We start from the raw sequence: 23,390 nt of genomic DNA, 5'->3' as shown, positions 1-23,390 counted from the left end.
CTGACTCGCACAGCAGCACACCACCAAAAGACAAACTTCCATATTTTCAGCTGAAAAATGTTGGAGGGGTATGTACTTTAGTTGCTATTTTTGGAACATCTCAGCTGGAAATAATTGGGGTTGCTAGTTCTGACTCGAGTAATTTGTAACTTCTAGAATTGATATGCAGAAATCATCATGCGAAAGGCTAGGCTGGACGAATCCCTAGCCGGAATTAAGATTGCCGGAAGAAATATCAACAACCTCAGATATGCAGATGACACAACCTTGATGGCAAAAAGTGAGGAGGAATTAAAGAACCTTTTATTGAGGGTGAAATAGGAGAGCGCAAAATATGGTCTGACGCTCAACATCAAAAAAACGAAGATCATGGCCACTGGGCCCATCACCTCCTGGCAAATAGAAGGGGAAGAAATGGAGGCAGTGAGAGATTTTACTTTCTTGGGCTCCATGATCACTGCAGATGGTGACAGCAGTCACGAAATTAAAAGATGCCTGCTTCTTGGGAGAAAAGCAATGACAAACCTAGACAGCATCTTAAAAAGCTGAGACATCACCTTGCCAACAAAGGTCCGTATAGTAAAAGCTATGGTTTTCCCAGTAGTGATGTATGGAAGTGAGAGCTGGACTATAAAGAAGGCTGATCGCCGAAGAATTGATGCGATTTCGGCTCGCCCGCAGAGGCTGATGGACCCTGATAGATTCCGTCAAGCCTTGCGGGACCTTTCTCCCCCTGGCGACTCATTGACTGTACTTGTTGAGGACTGGAATACCCAGCTTCTGGCAGCCATCAATGAGATCACACCTAAGCGCCCTCTGCGACCCCGCAGAAACCGGGCTCCCTGGTTTACCGAGGAGCTCCAGAAAATGAAGCAGGACCTAAGACGGCTAGAGCGAGTATGGCGGGGTGCCCGTGACGGAGCATCAAGAACATCTTATAGGGTTTTTTATGAAAACCTACAAGATGGCAGTGAAGGCCGCTAAGAAGTCCTACTTCTCGGCCTCCATTGCATCCGCTAGCTCTCGCCCGGCGCAATTATTTAGTATAATTCAGTCTTCAATGTCCCTCGAAGGACAGCCAAATTTAAATAACAATTTGACACACAGCTGTGAGGCATTTGCGAGCTTTTTTGCGGAGAAGGTCCTGTTGCTCCGCATTGACCTCCCTGCCAATTTGGATATAATAAAGGAACTGGAGGCCCCTCGACTGTCCTCGGGTCCAGTATTGGACCACTTTGACCGGATATCCCCAGCCGATGTGGACAGACTCCTCCGAGCTGGAAAGCCCACCACTTGTCCTCTCGACCCGTGCCCGTCCTGGCTGATTAGAGCATGTCCAGACGAGGTGCGGGCCCCCCTGGGGGATATCATCAATTTGTCCCTTGGCACCGGGACATTCCCAGGGGAATTGAAGGAGGCAGTGGTGTGCCCGCTTTTAAAGAAAACATCATTAGATCCCTTAGATCTATCCAATTACCGCCCGGTTTCGAATCTTCCATTTCTGGGTAAGGTGATTGAGAGAGCGGTTGCTGAACAGCTTGGTAGGTTTCTGGATGAAACATCGGCTCTGGATCCATTCCAGTCCGGCTTCCGCGCTGGTCATGGGACCGAGACGGCTCTGGTCGCCCTAACAGATGATCTCCGCAGGCAGCTGGATCGAGGCGGGTCGGGGCTGCTGATTCTTCTAGACCTGTCAGCAGCCTTCGACATGGTCGATCACGAACTCCTGGACCACCGCCTTGCCGACGTGGGGATCCAGGGCACAGTCCTTCAATGGCTGTGCTTGTTTCTCTCTGGTCGGGGACAGAGGGTGGTGCTTGGGGGGGAATTGTCATCGCGCCACTCCTTGGTGTGTGGAGTGCCCCAGGGTGCGATACTCTCCCCGATGCTTTTTAACATCTTTATGCATCCCCTCGCCCAGCTTGTCTGGAGTTTTGGGCTGGGCTGCCATCAGTATGCTGATGACACCCAACTCTATCTGTTGATGGATGGCCATCCTGACTCGGCCCCAGACACACTGATCAGATGCTTGGAAGCTGTGGCTGGATGGTTATGTGGGAGCCGGTTGAAGTTAAATCCTTCGAAGACAGAGGTCCTCTGGCTAGGACAGGACGATATGGGATTGAGGGGGCAACTCCCATCTCTTGCGGGGATGCAATTAGTGACAGCACCGTCCATTAAGAGTTTGGGTGTAATCTTCGATACCTCCCTCTCCATGGAGGCGCAGATTGCAGCTATAACAAAGGCGGCATTTTTTCATCTCCGCCAAGCTAAGCAGTTGGCTCCTTACCTCTCTCGCCCTGACCTAGCCACTGTGATCCATGCAACGGTCACCTCCAGACTGGATTATTGTAACTCGCTCTACGTGGGGCTGCCCTTGAGACTGACCCAGAAACTCCAGCGGGTGCAGAATGCTGCAGTGAGACTCCTTACGGGGTCTTCGCTGCAAGATCACATTCATCCGGTGCTATACCAGCTGCACTGGCTCCCGGTGGAGTACAGGATCAGGTTTAAGGTGCTGGTTTTAACCTTCAAAGCCCTATACGGCCTAGGACCCTTGTACCTACGGGACCATCTCTCCTGGTATGCCCCACAGAGGAACTTACGGTCTTCAAATAAAAACATCTTGAAGGTCCCAGGCCACAGAGAGGTTAGGCTGGCCTCAACTAGAGCCAGGGCTTTTTCGGCTGCGGCTCCAACCTGGTGGAATGCTCTGTCACAAGAGACAAGGGCCCTGCAGGACTTGACATCTTTCTGCAGGGCCTGCAAGACAGAGGTGTTCCACCAGGCCTTTGGTCAGGGCGCAGCCTGACTCCCTCCTTTGGCAATCTTTACAAAACTTTAGTTTATGGTTGCCATCAATTTTGATTTTAATTAATTTTTATAATGTTTTTATAATGTTGCACTGTTTTAGTGTTGTTAGCCGCCCTGAGCCCGGCTTCGGCTGGGGAGGGCGGGATATAAATAAAATTTATTATTATTATTATTATTATTATTATTATTATTATTATTATGCTGGAGGAGACTCTTGAGAGTCCCATGGACTGCAAGAAGATCAAACCTATCCATTCTGAAGGAAATCAGCCCTGAGTGTTCACTGGAAGGACAGATTGTGAAGCTGAGGCTCCAATACTTTGGCCACCTCATGAGAAGAGAAGACTCCCTGGAAAAGACCCTGATGTTGGGAAAGATGGAGGGCACAAGGAGAAGGGGACGATGGAGGACGAGATGGTTGGATAGTGTCTTCGAAGCTACCAGCCTGAGTTTGATCAAACTGCGGGAGGCAGTGGAAGACAGGAGTGCCTGGCGTGCTCTGGTCCATGGGGTCACGAAGAGTCGGACACGACTAAACGACTAAACAACAAAGAATTGATATTAAATTCTTAAAAGGAACATAGAATATAGGATACTAGGCCTTTCCCTGAGAAGATCAAATGTGAAGAGTCCAACCTATACACAATATGAAGCTGAAATCTGAGCAGCAGAACAATTTTTTCCCTGCAGAGCTAGGATGGAATCCCATGCAAAATATCTGTAGATAAATATGTGTACGAAGCACTGTAATGTTTGCTCCATGCATAAAGTGGAGAACAGCCTAGATTGCCAAAATGTTTTTTTAAAAAACCAATTATACATAGAGTACAATAGGAACAAAAGATGTTAATTCTGACAGCAAGCCTCCCTTAATTTCAAATGCTAAGAGAGCCCATTTGTTGTAGTCTAATCAAGCAATTTAATACCTCAATAGGCAACTAATTGTAATTAACAAAGCTACAGCAGAATCCCTACACACTTGCAAATTCAGGTTCCTTTGCCTTTTTGAAGACACTTTGGCAAATATTTTCTCAGGTACGTTTATCTCTCTCTAAATAACTGAGACAACTAGCAGAGTTGCCTCTTCCATTTAGAGTGGTTAGTTGTAGGATTAGGACCTGGGAGACCAGGGTTCAAATTGCCACTCAGCCATGAAAGTCACAGAGGGACCTTGTTTGCAAATTTGCAGACATATTTGGCCTCATTCACATATAATTGTACTGTGGGTAGCTTTATTGTACAGATATAAAAAGCAGTGCAAAAATATGCCCACTCTAAATGGGTTCAACTAAACATAAATGTGCTCCAAAGCTATACAGAATATACACTGCAGAATGATGGATATATTCATGCCTAGCAGGCAGCGTGTGATGAAACTGAACTGAAAATAAACAGCACACTCTATTTCTCCCAACATCTGCAAAGCCAATTTTAAATTTCCTAAATTAAACAGATGTATCAGCATGGAGCTTCCAAGGCCTTGGTGCATACTGATGAGAAAGCATTTCAGTTTCTGAGATCTCGAGGTAAAGATGCATATATTTCTCTACTGGCACTGCACAACAGAAAAAGTCTGGGAAACTGGTGCTTTTACTGTAAGGATATTCACTTAAGAAATTTGTCAGCAATCCAAGCACGATATGCAATTTCCCCTAAACCAGTAGTTTCACATATAACATCATGGACTTCCAGACTACTGCATCATAAGATTAATAATTTCTGTAAAATATGTGTTGCTGGTATACCATGTCTCCTTGTCAGCAGCAATTAACAGCTAACAATAAGTGAACCAACAAATATTGCCAAACACAGACACACACACACACACACACACACAATTCTGTGGGGCAGTGGATAGTAAGCAGGTTGCTCAACTGAAAGGTCATTTATGGCACCCATTTTGCAATAAGCTCCCCCACCACCTTGACATAATCCTGACTGGAAAGCACGCGTTCACATTTAAAAACCCATTTTTTACCTTGAACTCTACAAATAGTACCTGGTTTTTGCCTGCTGCTTTTCATTCTGAGACTATAAATATTTTACTGTGCATGAATCATTGCAGCCCCTGGATGAAAATGCAATGTTGTGCTGCGAGATAACAATCATTTGGGTTCAGTTCAGAGATGTCAAGCATACTCACGTCCAGGTGGAATCAATGGTGCTTAATGGCTAAACTGTCAAATTATCTAAGCACTTATTGTACAGCTGTATACCACTGATTGTAACAATAGGCCCCAATCCACATTCCATATATGCAGCCATTTTCTGCTCTGTTCTGTGAGAGAGAAATTATATCAGACTAAGCTAAGCTAGCATGGCACAGTGGTTAGAGTGTTGGGCTAGGACCTATGAGGTCAGGATTGAAAACCCCACTTAGCTATGAAGCTCACTGGGTGCCCTTAGGCCAGGCACTCTTTACCTAGACGTTCTGCCAGGGGCGCAAGATCACCTAGTTACGGCTCTGAGTCCCCGTTATTTTCCTCATGTAAAAGAGAATGAGAAATTCTGGCAGTTGCATTTCCCTCCTCTCTCCTCCCCCCCCCCCCAATGCTCCCTGAAATTAGCTTGGAGGGCGGTCAAGAAACCCCTGGAACAGCACAAGCGAGAGGGAGAAAGGAGAGGATCATTCCTTTCGGCAGGCCTAAAGGCCTTAGTGCAATGTTAATGTCCTCCCAATGAAGACTTTTTTTTTGTTTTAAACTACATTAGTCCCAGTACAGCCAAAGTGTCAGGCTTCAGGGAATCAGCTTCCTCTCCCCTTTGGCAGTAGATAAGCAGATAAGCAGAAAATAAGTTAGAAAATTTAATAATCACAGCAAGAGAACAAATCCATTTCCTAGGAATGATGGTGCTCCCAATTAAGGGTTCCACCCACTTCCTCCCTAGTCAACCACATCACTACCACGTCTTGTGCTAGTACCCTCTGTGCTTTCTGAGCTCTCTGTGTCCTTGGGGAATGGGGGTGAATGCTGTCCAGAAACTGAATTTGTTAACTCTCTCTCTCTTCCAGTGTTTCTTCTCCTAGCTGTTCCCCATCCAGTATTTCCCAGCTTCTGCCTTCTGAACTATGTCCCTCTGCAAACCACTGTTCCAAATCTATACTGTCCTTCTGCTCCTGAGAAGATTGTCTATTAAGAAGAAAGTTCAATGGAATTTGATGTGGTTAACTTCCAGGTCAGTGTATACAGAACTTCAGCCAAAATGTTGCGAGAAATCAACAGGATCTACTAATACTTGACTTTTACTGGATTGTACCCATTTTATTTAACACACACATCAGGAATATTTTAAAAAATAATAAGGCCATCAGACTACAAAAAGAAAGATGCTCAGATTCAGTTATACCGCCCACTTCTACTACCATGTCAGAAACACTGCTGGAACCAAAAGTCATCCAAGTCTTCAGAAATTCTCTCTCGGATGCTATCACACTGATTCAGTATTGATGAGGCTGCTTATGCACACCACAGGAGCAAGTCCGTTAGCAGTGATAACATTCAGTACAGTACCTAAGACAGAAAACCCCTGCAATCTTTACCTTTCCTGCTGAGCTGTGGAGCAAGTGAAATATTCGTAGCTAATTTAGAACGTGTCTGTCATCAAAACAAATGTAAAAAATGCAAACAACGGCAACTTTATTAGCACTTACTGATCCCAGGGGTGATAAATACATTTGTTTACTTATATGTGCTAGCAAAGCTGATAGTAAGAGAGGCACTGATCAGGCTGCTAAGTAGATAAAACTCGCATTAAAAAAAATATGAAAGCATAATTTCAGGAAATTGTTAGAATACAGACACTGCAAATTTTGTAGTGCTCAAGGCCATACTGGCACCTTACCAAGAGACTCAGGGTCACATTTAATTTGCATGGATATTTACATAAATTTTCTGCATGTCCATGCAAATTAAATCACACCGTAAAATACACAGGCATAAACATAGTTTTGAGCAGGGCCCATTTTCTCCAAGTTAAAGGCTTGCTCTCCTGGCAAATAACTAGCGATCAAGTTTATTTTGCAGACTGAATTTAAAATATGGCTTTAACCATTGGAAAGTTGGTATCCGGCAACACACACAGTTGTAACTAAGAATCATATGAGCGCATGTCAGCCCAGATCAATCCATGTCCCTGACACACTAAAATGTTTGAATGAGTTATACAGGACACCTTAGGCATGTTGTGTGAACACCACCCATCTTTTCTTCACCTGGTTTTTAAGTCAGAAGGGCAAGGCCTTTTTCGTGGAGCCATTATTGCAGATCATTTGGGATTGTGTTTTTTCTTTTCTTTTCTATCATGGCTAAAGCAGTGAGATGGGAAATGGCAGAGGATCCCTATTTGTACACTGGAAGGTCTCATTTGCGTCCTGGGCACATTGGGTGGAATTCAACAGGCATTGCTCCGCTGACCAAAGACACCTTGAAGGAGGATTAAAAAAAAAAAAAAGATTTGTCCAACCTCTGGAAATCTCCATACACCATTCCAAGTCGTGGTGGGGCGGAACTGCAAGTGCAAGGAAGAACCTACAAAAATTGCTGCCCTCCCAATTCCATTGATGGATGACTCCCATTAGCTAAGTGACAACAACCATTTTATCCACACTAAAAACGCACACACTATATACTTAAAACACACACACACCAGTCCTATATTTCGAATCAAAAGAATGAAGCTTTGGTTCTAAGTGGGGAATTTACCTTTCTTTATTGAATCCCAGTATAATTCAATTACCCCCTAAAGAAAACAAAAACCCCCAATCAGGATATGAAATAATATACAGTGGTGCCTCGCAAGGCGAAATTAATCCGTTCCGCGAGTCTCTTCGTCTTGTGGTTTTTTCGTCTTGCGAAGCATGGCTATTAGCGGCTTAGCGGATATTAGCGGCTTAGCGGCTATTAACGGCTTAGCGGCTTTAAGAAAAAGGAAACAAACTCGCAAGAACTCGCAAGACGTTTCGTCTTGCGAAGCAAGCCCATAGGAAAATTCGTCTTGCGGAACGACTCAAAAAACGGAAAACTCTTTCGTCTAGCGAGTTTTCCGTCTTGCGAGGCATTCGTCTTGCGGGGCACCACTGTATTTAAAATATGATATGACTTTGTTGCAATTTGGATTGGTCCAAAGTCTCTGGTTAATCTGGCTCATGGAAATAAGTGCAGTTTCTCAAGTGTTTCCTACATCATCATTGATATATGGTGCAAAAGCAACCAGCAGTGGAAATAATGTCCCAGTTCAGACACCACACTAAAACACAGTTTAGCATGCTAAGAGTTAACTGCATTGGGAATTAAATATTTTGTGTGTGTGCATGTGGCTTTGTGTATGTGTATACACACACACACACACACACACACACACACACACACACACAGCTGGAATTGTTGCTGTGCCCCCGTCCCTGATTATGCTATCAGAAGGCATTGGTATCATGTAACTGTTTGTTGAATATGCAAATCCCTCCCATCAGCTTCCTGAAATATGCTCAGGTTAAAATTTATAGATCAAAGTAAAACTGAAGGATCTTACAGTTGGTAATAAATTGCTCTATGCTCTCTCATTCAGAGTTCCTGCCCTCCCACAGCAACATAAAACATTTACAGTCATCCATTTTACTACACCCAATGCATTATCTACCACATTTATTTTTATAAAATGTTAGCGGCTGCATTTTTATTTTTATTTTTATTCTAGTACTATTACCCCTATATGGCGTTTCTAATACCACTGTATTAGATAGTTCAATAATAATTCAAGTTATAGAAATAAGAAGCTATGAAAATTAAACTTGAAGCTTATGACTTGAAACAAAGTTATTGCAAGAATGGAATCCCTTCTAATTTTGCAGCAGAAATTCCCCGGCTTCTCCGCTGCCTCTGTGAGTCTCTCCAAATATGTTCTGGAGGTTTAGTAGATGGGGAGAGAGCAGGGGAGAGAAAGAAGAAGTTCTATTGTGTGTTTTCTTTGGATAAACCCTGTGTTTAAGATCATGGAGAAATAAATAAATAAATAAATAAATAATTTTATTAGTTATACCCCACCAATCAGGCTGGCTTTCCCCAGCCACTCTGGGCAGCTCCCAACAGAACACTAAAAACAGAATAAAACTTCAAACTATAAACAGCAGCAGTTAACAAGTTGAACAAGAACATTTAAAACACTGCATCATACTGATGACTCTTCCTTACACCAAACTAACAGGAGGCTGTACAACATGGTCTTTAACCTAAATGGTTAACACTGAAAAATCACAACCTATAAAACTGACAATTAATTATGTCAGTAAGTGACAAAACTGGAACAATAACTTTTTGGTTGTGGTTTTCTTTAACAACTTGGATTTTTATTTTTTTTAAAAAAGTTAAGAAAGCAGACCACAAAAAGAAGAGCACTAGGATCACTAATTTAGGGGGAAAGGAACTCATTTATTTATTATTTAACCATTTATTATTTATTATTCAATATACTTATTTATATTGATTGGTTTTTCCTCTGTGTTTTAAGCTGGTTTAATAGAATTGTAGAGTTGGAAGGTACCCAAGGGTCATCTACTCGAACCCCCTGCAATGCAGAAATCTCAGCACATGGTCCCACATTCAATCTGAAACCATACAGGACCTTGCTTAACTTTGCAGATATGCTAGCACCAACACATTAAAACAATACAAAAACTATTCACTCCTTCCAGATTATCAAGAATGTATAAAAACTTGGCGAATGCTTGTTGGAGATGTGGAGGAAATAATGGTGACATGATCCACATGTGGTGGACATGTGAAAAGATTAAAAAAAATTGGGGGAAAATATACGATGAACTAAAAAAGATGATGGGGATAACTTTTACTAAAAAACCGGAGACATTTCTATTAAGTATTATAGATAAAGAGATCCCAAAAAATCTAAGAGAGTTATTCTTGTATGCAACCACAGCGGCTTGTATATTTGTGGCCAAGGGATGGAAAGATTATGAGGCTCCAAAAATAACAGATTGGCAAATCAAATTACAGGAATTGGTGGAGACGACTCAATTGACTAGTAAACTCAGAGGAAACTCAAAGCAAAAATTTGCAGAAAAATGGGATGGTTATAGAAGATATGTTCAAAAATATAATAATAGTTTTGACTCCGTGCTAGCATTTGAGTGATAAAGGAACTAAAAGGAGGTGGATAACAATTAAGGATTTATTATGTTTTCAGAATGTATTAGAAAAATTATATAGAAAGGTTTATTGTTTTGTGTACATTCAAATGTAAGATAAAATATATGCAAAGGGACTTGACAGGAAGTCAAAGTTGAAGAAAAGATTTTGGAAGATAAAAGGGGGAAAATATTTACTTTCATTATTATCATTTTGTGTGCAGGTGTGGGTGTGTGGGTGTCTGCACATATGTGTGTTGTTGCATGCAATGTTTGGGAGGAAATAAGACGGTAAATAACAAATAACAAACTAAATATCGATGTATGTAATTTTTATTTCTTAATTATATTGAGTGGTAGTATGGCTGTATTGTTTTTTGTAACATAAAATCATTCAATAAAAATTATTTTAAAAAAACCAATACAAAAACTATTAAAATAAACAAATAAACTAAAACAGCAAAACCAGCAAGGTTTACAGTCCTTGGTAAACTTGTGGCTTAAGAAGAAGCTCCCTGTCTATTGAGAGAGTTTTAAATTATGCAAGCAAATCATAGGGAAAAAATGCACCTGAATTTGATTGGAATCGGACTAGAATCTGATCAGAAGCACTGAAGAGGTAAATCAAAATCCGTAAGAGAGAATCCATGGTACCATAACATCTTTATCTCTTTTTTTAAAAAGCTGCAATTCCCTGCTTGCTGCACTTGCTGAATAAGCTTGAACATAATCATGATCTCCCAAATTTCATCAATCCACTGTAGTTTAGGAAGTTGCTTGGGAGAATTCCAATTACATGCTATACATGATTTTGATGCTGTATATAATTGCTTAAGAGGGTCTTTATGTAGGAATCCAGGGTCGTTAGGTTCAAAATGATGAAGCCGCACATTTTTTCGGAGTTACCTACTAACTAATGTGGAGAAATTCGTAGCGGCAGTAATCAGCAAGTAAGCTCCAGAACTCCCAACTAAAAGCTGGTATATAGTAAAACAAATACAACAGCAATCACAGTAACAATTCTGCAACTCCTCAGTGCTGGTTATACTCAGGTAGCCAATGATCAAGCACTTCCAAACTGCCACAATTTTCAGGTGGGATCCAATCGCATACTGGCAAATTCAGGTCACGCTATTAAAGTTGTTTCAGAGCTCCTGTGCGATGTATCTACTTCTCTGGAAAATCAGACATTTAGCAAGAAAAAACTGATGGGGAAATGCCCTGGATAAAGTGTGGGATATTTGCTTGATGGAACATTGTATAAGCATCCCACAGACAAATAAGGCTAAATAAATAGAGCCAGCATCATTTAACCTCCCAACAAAGTTGCTACAAAGTAGGAATAACACTAAAAAATCAGGAAGCTACCAAAACCAAGGCCTGTCTTTTCCTGAAGGATTTTTTTCCTCCTCGTTATCTAGATTCCCCCCCCCCAAAAAAAAACTTTGGTTTTGCTCTTATTTAACTTAAATCCTGCTACTTGTCCGAACTCCTGAAACAGTTCCAGTGCTTTCAGTGCACTGGAATCTAGATCTTGTAACCAAATCGTCAGCAAAGGCTTTTAACTTATATTGTTTGGATCCTACTGTTATACATTTAACCTCTTCCTCATTCTTTAGCATGTTTACAGTGGCGTAGCGTGGGTTGTCAGCACCCGGGGCAAGGCAAGTAATTTGCGCCCCCTAACCCGTGGATTTGCGCACCCTAACCCTAACCCCCAGATGTTGCGCCCAGTGCGGCCGGCCCCCCCCTGCACCCCCCACGCTACGCCACTGCATGTTTAGCAAAACCTCCAGAACCGAAAAAGCAGAGGTAGAAATGTTATGAAAAATAGGCATCGTAAGAAGTAGGTGATTTTTGTGTTTAGTTTCTTTTTGTACTGAAATGGTTTTTTCCCTTTTTTCTTTTTTGTTGTGTTTTTTTGTAATGTCATTTTTGTTACAAAAGGGGATAATTAATTAAACATATTTTTTTTGGGGGGGAGGGGGGAAATCAGGAAGCTACCAAGGAACCAGGTGTAATCCTCAAAAGTTCAACAGAGCCTACAACCCAAGAAAAGCTTTATACAAAACTCAAGCACACCGATTCACAGCTTTCTCATGAAGCTATAGAACAGCAGCTAATCATCCCTGGTGCTCATCACTCACATAGGAAGTTGACTTAAACCAAGTCAAAACATCAATCCATCTAGCTTAGTGAAGTCAGTTGCTTTTCAGTGCTTCAGTCTGGAGTCTCTCCCAGCCCTACGTGGAGATGCCAAGGATTAAATTGCCCTTCTACGTGCAAAGCAGATACTTTATAGTCAACCATGTTTCTTCCTTTCAGACCACCCCTGCCCATTTCCCCCCTCCCAGCTCTTTGTGCAAAGTTCTCCTTCATTCTGAGTCAGCATTAAGGTTGCATGGAACTCCCAATCCTGCTTCGCTTTCCCATAACCTCATGAGCACATTTTTAAAAAGGACACTTCTTAGGACAATGCATGCCATGAAATGGGACTCTCTTTGCGATAAGAAACAACATCCTTCAGTGTTGACTAGACTCAAGGGGAGGAACAGATCTTTGACGCAGTTGGTTTTGCTCCCAATCCAATAGTGGAGGCTCTCTTTCCCTCTGAATCCATTGCATGTGTAAACTAAATAGAATTAAAAAACACAGCTGCCTCCAAGGATGTCCTGAAAGGCAAACATGGAATGGAATGGAAAGAAAAGCGAATAAGCTATTTGGAGGATGGAATTGGGCCTCATACGTTGTCCTTGCAAGGGGTAGATGATCTGAGTACCATGCTCAAAATGATCTATTTTCTTCTGCATTCATCTAAATGTGGAGAAGTCAGCAAATACCGATTTCAACTGTGATGGCATTTCTACAGTGGCACATTTTCACCCAAATATGTAGCAGATTAAAAGAGGATTCCTATTAACAGTAAAATGAATTCCCGTCTTCAATTGTTCACTTGGTATTAAAATTTATCACACGACATTGGATGTTATTCAGTTCAGTCTGAGAACACAGCATCGGTTTGTCACAACAGCATAGTGGATGATAGCCAAGAATACGATGTGGTAAAGCTTTGAGTGCTTTGCAAGCTTTGCTAACTGTCTTGGGATTTATTTATTTTCTTGTTTTTTTCTTCAGTTTCCTAGTGTTGACATTATATCATTTCTTTCCGACAGTTCAACAAAGGAGATATACTTTATCTTTGTTTGAACTATCTTGGAAAATGTAACACCTATCCTTAGTTTAACATAAAAGAAAATAGCTACATTCTTTGTAAACTAAATAATAATTGATGACTTTGATCTAGTCAGGTGCATCCTTTGAGAAGGACATAATCATTCATCATTGTGATTATGAGAAAAAGAGAGAAATACCACAGATTCACAAAGTGCATCTTCTTATATTCCTAGTTTCCCCTACCTAGAATGAAGTTTTGCAGAAGGTGGCCATGCTCCCCTGGCGTTGTTGTTGTTGTTGTTGTGTACCCACCCTTCACCATAAGTTCCCAGGTTGCAACAATTTAACATGCAACATTAAAAACAGTTTTAAAACTTACAATTCAAAAATACAACCACAAAAATAGGGTGGTTTCTGATAATGTACATATCAGGTGATAAAGGCCAGCATAAAGGCTGTATCTTCGGCATTTGCTGAAAAATACATTATGAAGTTGCCAAACACACCTGTGTGAGAAGGAAGTTCCACAAATTAGGGGCTGCCAGAGATAATGCCCTCTCCCAGGTCACCCACTGAGCTTCTGAGGACAGTGAAACTATCAAGAGGGTCTCATCTGCTTATCTTAACACCCATGAGAGTCTTTAGGGAAGGAGGTGAACTCTCAGATATTTGGGGCCTAAGTCATTTAGGGCTTTAAACACTAGCACTGACACCTTGAATTGGGCCCAGAAACCAAGTGGCAACCAGTGTAACTGGGTTAAAACCGGGATTGTTCTAAAGGCAAACAATTTGGCCACTGCATTTTGGACCAGTTGATGTTTCCAAGTTGACTTCAAGGGCCCTCTACAATAATAATCCAATATCAAAGTTAAAAGAGCATGGAGTACAGTGGCCAAGTCATTTGTGTTCAGGAGGGGCTGCAACTGGCAAACAAGCCAGAGCTGTATAAAGGCAGTCCTAGCCACTGAGACCAGCTGAACCTTCTGTGGAACTGCTCCTTCCAGGAGAGTACAATCAAGTCTACAACAGGTCATCTCTCCACCTCCCAGACATGAGAATTTGTGTCAAACAACCACTCTGTCTTTTCAGGATTCAGCCTCAATTTATTGACCCACATCCAGCCAATCACCTTCTCCAAGCATCAGTCTAACCTCTCCTGATTCAGAAGGAAAAGAGAAACACAGCTGGGTGCCAGCTACACATTGATGACACTTCACTCAAAATCATCTGATGACAGCTCCCAGCAGCTTTGTATAGATGTTAAGTAGCATGGTGGGCAAGATGGAATCCTGCACAAAACGTGCTGAAAGGCTGGCTTAATTGCCTCTTGATGACCCAGCCCACCACTGCTTTCTGTACCAGCAAAATCACTCCAGCTTTCATCAAGGGCAGCCCCACATATTGAGTATCCTTCCCACACCAATTGCCCACACCGATTGAGTATCCTTCCTTTGAAATTACAAAATAGTCTCCATGGACTGATTCTGACAAGCATAGTTGCACCCTTCTCAGCAGATGGCCTTTGTGAATGGCATTACAGAGACACTCATGTTGCAGATTCAGGTTCAGACCTAAGGGAAACCAAGGTCCCAGTGACGTTAGGATTTCCCATTGCTCCTTGCCCAAGAGACTGGTTAGCCATCATTTTAAAAACAATGATTGATTTGTATTTACTTTTAAACAGGTTTTTTTCTGTATTTAATTTTAAACAGGTTTTTTTTTCTGCATTCAATTTCAACCTACTTATCCACATCTAATCCTTTACCAAAACCAGTCACTGCTATAACACAGAGGCTGTAGAATTCACAACTTGTAATCATGTTTTAAAATTCCATTTACATGCTTCTATCTCCAAACTGAGTAAGTTGTGGATGCTCAACTGAAAAACTATTTTTCATTATTACGCCTTTCCAAATTCTTCCAACATAGGACATCCTCTTATAGAGTTTTCTCCCCTTGAGTCTGGAATATTATTTGCATTCTTTTCAAAATATATATGCATGTACGTTCAATTTTGTTTAACAAAGCTTTGAGAGCTTGAGGATAATTACCCATTGTTATCCATTCACACTGAAGTTGCACTTGTTTTTCAGAATGGTTCAGACACAATGCTAACAATATTTTAGCATTATGAAAATGAGCTGCAGAGACTGTTGGCCTCATACACTTCCTCTTCCTTCTTCAGAGAAGTTTTTGCTTCCATTTTAGAATTAACTGTTGCTTTTTCATGTTTCCAAATTGTATCAAACTGTATTTAAGCTTAACTAAGCTTTGTAGAAACAGGCCAAACCATAGTTTATTGAAATGGCTGGTTTCTACTATTCATAAATTAAGATTAAACAGAGTTTTAGAAAACATGTGAAAGTGCAGTTAAACTAAAACAAAGAAGTGAATCTTCAAGCTGCATTGGAGGAATAAAGGAGAATACTTAAGTCTAAGGTTCAATGTTACATCTGAATGCAGCCATTGCATCTAAGTTATTAATTATCCCAGTTGGATGTGTGTCATAAAAGTTGGGGGAAAACATAAAGGCAACCTCTTATATAAGAATCATTATGATAACTTAGATTTATTTCTGAACAGACAGGTATTGGAGTGATTTGGTACTGAATTAAATTGACACTGAATAAATGTCTTTGAAGAACAAGAGTTGTATCCAATGTTGGTCCTACTCAGAGTAGATCCACTGACGTTAATGAACATGACGAATGTTAGTTCTTTGATTTCAGTTTGTCTACTCTGAATAGAACTTAGTTGGATACAACTGTAAATATTTTTTGAAAAGGATTCTCAGACTTGTAGTTGAAATTCTAGATGAGCTAGACTTACGGACTCTTGAACTATAATGAATGACAGAAATAGGTAAGTCAGGCGTTGTCATGCAATGAACGGCTTTAGTATCTGTGATTTTTGTTTAAAGAAAAATCTATTTCATTTCATTTTTTACATGTTATGTGTGTTTTAATTTGGCTGTTACAATAAGAAGTACCGAATCTGATGATTTTGTGTTTTCCTATTCCATATGGCCATGAGAAAAAATATTACTTGGTGCTTCCTCTAATTCATTTTGATTTTACATTCAATATATTCCATTGAGCCCTATGCCAATCCTTAACTGTAGCAGTGCCTGTGGGGAGATTAGGGATGTTTTGTGCCCTTTGTCCCCATATACTTACAGTAGAATTAGAAAACCATTTTGTTGCACAGTGTGTGGATGTTTGCAAATACCTCTGTAGTTAGAGCCATCTGGAATTGGGTAGCTAAAGGGGTCTAGTGTGAGACAAAATCGGCAACCGCCATGCCTTTAGCAAGCAAACAAAATAATTATATGTTTCAATCATTAAACAAAAAATATATTCTGATGCAAATATTGAAAATTAACCTACACAGGTCTATGTAAAAAAAAAAAAAATGATCTGAAAATCAGCAGCACTACAGTCCCAACAGGCTATTTGATGGGTTTGTATAAGCCTTTCCTTCAAGTGCAAGCTGTTTTACTGACCTCTGATTTAGCAGTAGGATTTGTTGCTCTGATGAAATAATGGCGCACACATGCACAAGCACCCAGCCGGTGGAAGAATTCAGGAGACTAAGCTGCAGCTGTGGCCGCAGATAAAGTTGATAATAGGCTGCTGAAGTTCCTGAGTCACTGTACCATTTTGTTCAGTTGAGCTTCCTTAGCTCTGCAAAGACAAAGCATCGCCACCTTTGCAACCTCCTAGTTCACTTTGCCTACCCCCATCTCGTGCATCCGTCCTGCAGCAGAGACAGACTCACGTTTTGTTAACATAAAAAGGTAAAGGGACCCCTGACCATTAGGTCCAGTCGTGGCCAACTCTGGGGTTGCGGCACTCATCTTGCTTTACTGGCCAAGGGAGCCGGCGTACAGCTTCCGGGTCATGTGGCCAGCATGACTAAGCTGCTTCTGGCGAACCAGAGCAGTGCATGGAAATGCCATTTACCTTTCCATCGGAGCAGTACCTATTTATCTACTTGCACTTTGATGTGCTTTCGAACTGCTAGGTTGGCAGGATTTGTTAACATACTTGTTATTAAATTTCTAGATTGCTCTTTCTCCTAAAGGAGTCCAGGGCAAGGCCATTTATCTCCACCAACCTTCTTTGCAGTTTGTTCACTCTCCTCGGACTAACCCTCGGATAAATTCAGGCCAGGCCACAATTCCTTTAACTGCTCTCTCTGACTTTAACCTGATCTGCAAACAAAACCTGGATACCTAGACCTGGTCCTACCAACATTCCAATGCCTCACACATGGTGCTGTCATACCAGCTCTCACCAAACTCCCATTTCTGAAGCCTTATCATCACAATTCATAGGTGTTCATCTATTAAGCTTCTTCAAGAACGTCAACATACTCCTTAACACTACAATAACCTTGAAATTCTGTCCCTGAAAAAGACCCGTTTCTGTACAAATTTAGGAAACAGTTCACCTCATCATCGACCCACACATGCCTTTTATCTCTCTACCTGAATGTGCATTAAAATCAATTTTGACTTTCTAAGAAAATGAAAGAATTATTCATTTCTGTCATGGAATATTAATTTGTCCGCTGTAACGCTACAGGTAGACTGGCACATACAGGTGAGCAAATGATCAATGATCAACATCCTTTCTTTGAGTCTGCACATAGGAGCCTTAGCCTTGGGGTGACAAGGTCAATAAACTAATTCCACCAGTGTAAGAGCTGTCCCTGGAATTATAAATCAAGCAACTTCAGATATACAACATTAATTGTTTATGCCATGACACAAAACACATTTGCATGAGTTTCAAAGTTCTTGCCTGTTTGCTAAGGATGTTTCTCTAGCGTTCATGTAAAATGGAAATTGAACTCTCTTTACAAAACAGGAGTATTCTATTAACCAAAGGCCATTCTGTGTGTGTGTGTGTGTGTGTGTGTGTGTGTGTGTATGGTATAATATGATCCATTAAAAAAACCTGCAGAGAAGCAGACAAAGAATCATAATATATAATTCAATAATAAAACATACCCTCTTGTTAAAAACAAAAAGAAAAAACTTCAAAATTTATTAGTAACATCTGCATCTATGTACAGTGGGAGAAAAGCTTCTAACCTCAATCAAATGCAACTTTAGTGAAAGTTAGTTGTACTAAAGATATAGTAAAATCAGTGGGACTTAAATTAATCACATGTAATTTGTCCCATTGTTTTCAATAAGACTTAAGCATGGTGATCTTTAATTGGCCTGTGACCAAAGTACTTTAAAAACACGGAGCTAAAGAATTATAGAATCATAGAATTGTAGAGTTGATCATCTAGTCCAACCTCTGCAATGCAGAAATGTCAGCTAAAGCATCCATGACAGATGACCATCTAACTTCTGCTTAATGAATGAATATTAAAATGGTAGCGTCGCTTGACTGTATTATTTTATTGTATTTTTGCTGGTTCATTAACCTGCAGCATGCTGATGCACATTGTAGCAGAGCGTAGTTTGGCTCCTTCCCTCATGTTAGCTCCCCACAAGGAAACAAGCCAAAGTCTAACTTGTTGTGCTTTGTTTCTCTCCAAGCCAATAGTAGTAGCTATGGTTTGTTCTTGGTTCTGGCAGAAACAGGAAGGAGCGAAGTGAGAACTTTTGAGGAGTGTATACTGTCACACAATTGTTTGCATTAAACCATAGATTATTTTTATCCAGAGTTTACTGTAACATACAAAGTGTGTCATAAAAGGGAACAAAAACTGTACCTGAATGAGGCACCATTGCTACAACAGATAGCAAAGAAATGGTGATTTGTGAAGTACAGTGGTACCTCGGGTTAAGTACTTAATTCGTTCCGGAGGTCCGTTCTTAACCTGAAGCACCACTTTAGCTAATGGGGCCTCCTGCTGCTGCCGCGCTGCCGAAGCTCAATTTCTGTTCTCATCCTGAAGCAAAGTTCTTAACCTGAAGCACTATTTCTGGGTTAGCAGAGTCTGTAACCTGAAGCGTATGTAACCCAAGGTACCACTGTACAATTCTTCAGAACAAAAACTAACAATATAGAATTGCTAGCATATAAATTTACACAGGCTTTGAAGAGAAGAGAAACCAGCTCAAATCAGAATACCTGGTTTAAATTATGAGAAATCTTAATATATTTTTGCACTGGAAAATAAAATAAAATCTGCTTTGGATCTTGCATTTGAAGTAGGAGATGCATCTCAATTCAAACCATGACACATAAAACAGAAGCGAACCCTTTATGAAAAGGGGTTTCCTATGCAAACCAAAGGCACAGAGAGACAGATTCAATTGCACAATGAAAACAAAACAGGGGGAACAACCCCCTGCCCAAATTCCCAGCCCAAAGTTATTTCTTATGCTACTACATAAACAGCACATATAACTGAAAGATTTGGACCTCTTGTTGCTAAAAGAATCACCTTGAGCAGAGGTGATTCTTACCCTGTTTAAAGTTTATCAGATTAATTGTTTGAAGAGAGCAAAAAGGTCCTTAGAACTGTGTTGAGCTTCCAAAAAATATTGAACACTACCAAAATCTGGGACATTGCTTCCTGATGTGGTAATAAAATGTCTGAGACTGCCAATCTAGAGCTAAATTAAGTCACCCTCTTGGCCATTTCTGCAGCAAAATTAGTACTGCAGTGCCTGCTGTCTGCTTTACTATGAACACCTGTGCCTAGTTAGAGGAACGGCAACTGTACTGCCTAGTGGTTAATGGAAGCCATTGCCGGGAAGTCTGATTGCTGAATGGATTCAGATTTCCTCTGGGCTCAAGAGAACAAACACAAAAGCCATTGCTGTAGCTCTCCTTCAGCAGCCAGCTTTTCTGTCTGCTAGATAAGCCATCTATGCAAGGCTCACTTCTCTACTTTCAGAAGCTTTGCAGAAGGCCCATAGCTTCTGTTCAAAGAGGAGACAATCTATTTGAAGCAGTGGGTTTTATGTCAGTTCTTTCCTGGTTTAGCCTAAAGCCCAATGTATCAATGAGATGACAACCCTATGTCTGGGCTATAGAGGACTCGGAGGACTGAATGTGTCTACTTACCGTATTTTTCCATGTATAAGATGCCCACTATTTTTGGGACTACAAATTAAGAAAATGGGGTGAGATTGCTTTTTTTGGGGGGGGGGGGGTTGCCAAAAGTCACTCACCTGCCTGCCCGACGCTGCCAATCACACATGTCACCAAATTGCCGCAGTGGCAGCCAATCAACAGCAGCCCTTGCCGCAGCCACCAATCACATGCCCAATCACCAGGACAATCTCCTGCTAACAGCTAAAACCGATCGCCCATCCCCACTCTGCACTATCCGTGTATAAGACGACCCACAAATTCAAACTTTATTTTATAATTAAAAAAATCGTCTTATACACGGAAAAATACGGTACCTACCACTCCAAACTCTCTCCACATACACACCAAGCATTCTAGGAGAAAGGTTCTAAGACTGCAATCCAACCCCCCACAGTCCTGCCATAGCTTTGTGGAGCAATAGGACAACTGCTCCATTTGCAGCCTTTCTGCATGTGGCAACTAAAGCAGCATTCTGCCTCCAGAATGCTATTTTAAATTCTAAATAAGAATGAAGAATGATTTCAAAAGAAAGCCTGGTCTAATGCATTTGTCTAGCAGGAATAATGCCAGCCACGATGTATTGCCAGCATTTCCCCTTCTATTGCTATTTGCTCATAAATAAAATGTTCACCATGCTATATTGGTAATAAAGATTGATTTTATAAAATCAGGCCTCCATTTGTGTGCGCCCCATTTCTGAGCACAGAATGTTTTTTTGTAACTCAGTTTGGCCATTATTGTAATGAGGAATGAGGTCTACCAAAAGCACAAAGCCTCTGTCAAAATGCTAAATGAGAACAGCTTTGTTGTAGGAAATTAACAAACCATTATAACTTCAAAACCATTTGCACTAAACTAATCTATTATACTTTCATAGGCAATATATATTGAACATACTTAGAAGCAGAAGTAACTAGTATGAAGCACGGAAGCATAATAGCATTTGTGGGATGTGGGATTAAATTTAATCACCTACGTGAGAAAAATAAAAGCAGTGAGAAAATTGGTATTTTAATGCTTCTAGATATTGGGTTGTATTTGACTATGTCTTGCTCAGAGTAAACCCAATTAAATAAATGGATTAACGTAAGCCCACTGATTCCAACAACTCTACATATTGAGTTTAACTTAGTCTGATATAAACTAAAAATTGCATATACAAACTAACATTTGCAAGAAAGTATTTATTATGTTTAATATCAACATTCTGAAAGTTAAATAATGATTTCCTATCCTTAACTCTGAATTAGTTGGATCATAAAATATAACATAAATCTATAACTCTATAACTTTCATTGATCCTGAAATATTCCCACTCTACTGAAGCACATTGGAAGGTTATTGTAGATTTGAATAATGAGAATGGTAAAATCTGCTCACTTAACTTCAGGAATTCTACAAGGCAAGCATTCTTAAAACCATATGCAAATTATTATTCACATTAATTATTGCGATTGATAATTAATATGAAGTTTATGGCTATAACCTTTGTGATTATTATTTTTTAGTGCAGAAATAGTGAATTCATTGTGAATGTTACACATCTCAAAGAGATTTCAAAATGAGTGAAAAGAAACACAAATAAGAAACTAGACACTGGCTTCCTTTGGGGCACCATTAGTTGCTGCAAGTATTCAACATCTGGAGGCTGCTTAGGTTATTTCACCCACTAAAGAACATTTCAGCTGCCCATTATTTGTTTAAAATAACAAAAAAGAAGGAAGAAAAGGAGACAGCGCCAATGATGCGTGCTTCAGAGTAAAGGGAAATGTTCTATTAATAAGATCATGCAAATGTTCTCTCTCATTTGCTAAATTAAATAAATATTACTCCAGATACCACGTTTTAAAATCAAAGATAAATGCTGAGATGCTTTAAGTCAAGAGTTCTGGGCACAGGCAGCTACCGCTATAGGATGTACATCCAGTATTCATTGTATCAGCTACATAGAGACAAAGAGAGACCAAGATAACATGGTAGTTTACAAGGCCTAGAACAGTGCCAATGCTGGCTTTATTAAACATCTGCTCTTGGAACCTATCTGTACGCATTCAGAAGCCATACATCTGGGAATCGCTCAGAAAAATGGCATCCGGGTGATTTTTTTCTGAATCGGCAAAATGTCCGGCAAAACATGGCCGTATGGCAAGTAGGGTGATTTTTATTTTTTGAGAAAGTAAAAATCAAAGCCCCCAAGCAATTATTTTTTGGGGGGCAGTAGATGTTCCAACAAAGCTCAACAACTTTGAGCAACTTTGCATTTTCACTTTTGGGAAGAGGGCAACCCTAAGCACCCTTTGCTTTGAAAACACTCCAGTTCAAGTATGAAATATGGGCAGTATAGTCGAGCTTTCATCCTACTCACCACCTCCATTTACACACATCCCCACAATCACCAAGAAGCAGCAACAAAAATGTTATGTACTGAACTTCTCACCCTGGACCAGTAGGGGGATACTGTAGATACAGTGGTGCCCCGCAAGACGAATGCCTCGCAAGACGGAAAACTCGCTAGACGAAATAGTTTTCCGTTTTGGAGGTGCTTCGCAAAACGAATTTCCTATGGGCTTGCTTCGCAAGACAAAAATGTCTTGCGAGTTCCTGCGGGTTTTTCCCCCTCCCCCCCCTTTTTCTAAGCCGCTTATCCGCTAAGCCGATAAGCTGCTAAAAGCCGCTAAACCGCTAATAGTGCTAATCCGCTAAGACGTCAATGGGCTTGCTTCGCAAGACGAAAAAACCGCTAGACGAAGAGACTCGCGGAACGGATTCTTTTCGTCTTGCGAGGCACCACTGTAGTTTTCACTCAGGTCCACGTCAGTTATTTTAGGTGGGAAACCCTGGGTTGTTGTTGCTACAATGTTGACAGCCGGCTGCCTATAAAAGCAGGCCGGCTGAGCTGTTTGCTGTTCAGTTCTGTCCAGCTTACAAATAAAGAGCTGCTCTGGAGAAATCGCTGTGTCGTCTGCTATGTTCGCCCACAACTTAACAAAAAATACATCAGTAAGAAAAATAAGGCAGGGAGAAAGGATCACAATTTGATCTGTTGTTAAGTTGAATGGTCCCCTGGGTACATAGGCGCCAACTCCATGGGGCCTGAGGGGGCCCGAGCCCCCTCAAAAATTTGTTTGGGGGGGCTCTGCCCCCCCAATAATTTAAGAAAATCATTAGTTATATTATGCTTTGTAAAATCACAAAAT

At 40.8% G+C, this 23,390-nt stretch overlaps 1 protein-coding gene and 1 long non-coding RNA gene across 5 annotated transcripts in view; one reads left to right on the top strand and one right to left on the bottom strand.

Annotated features, from left to right (window-relative positions):
• Nucleotides 1-23,390, bottom strand: part of MACROD2 (mono-ADP ribosylhydrolase 2) — a 997,401-nt gene that overhangs the window by 552,594 nt on the left and 421,417 nt on the right. The window lies entirely within an intron of this gene.
• The window catches only part of LOC309339490, a 123,373-nt gene continuing 109,520 nt past the window's right edge, over nt 9,538-23,390 (top strand). Inside the window, exon 1 of the long non-coding RNA XR_014155407.1 lies at nt 9,538-10,014. This is a non-coding gene — a long non-coding RNA (uncharacterized lncRNA). The remainder of the gene's footprint in view (nt 10,015-23,390) is intronic.

Source organism: Podarcis erhardii (genome assembly GCF_964252035.2).
Source record: "Podarcis erhardii genome assembly, chromosome: 3".
Taxonomy (NCBI): Eukaryota; Metazoa; Chordata; class Lepidosauria; order Squamata; family Lacertidae; genus Podarcis; species Podarcis erhardii.
Note: the sequence above shows the minus strand (reverse complement) of the source record. Positions and strands in the feature narration are given on the sequence as shown.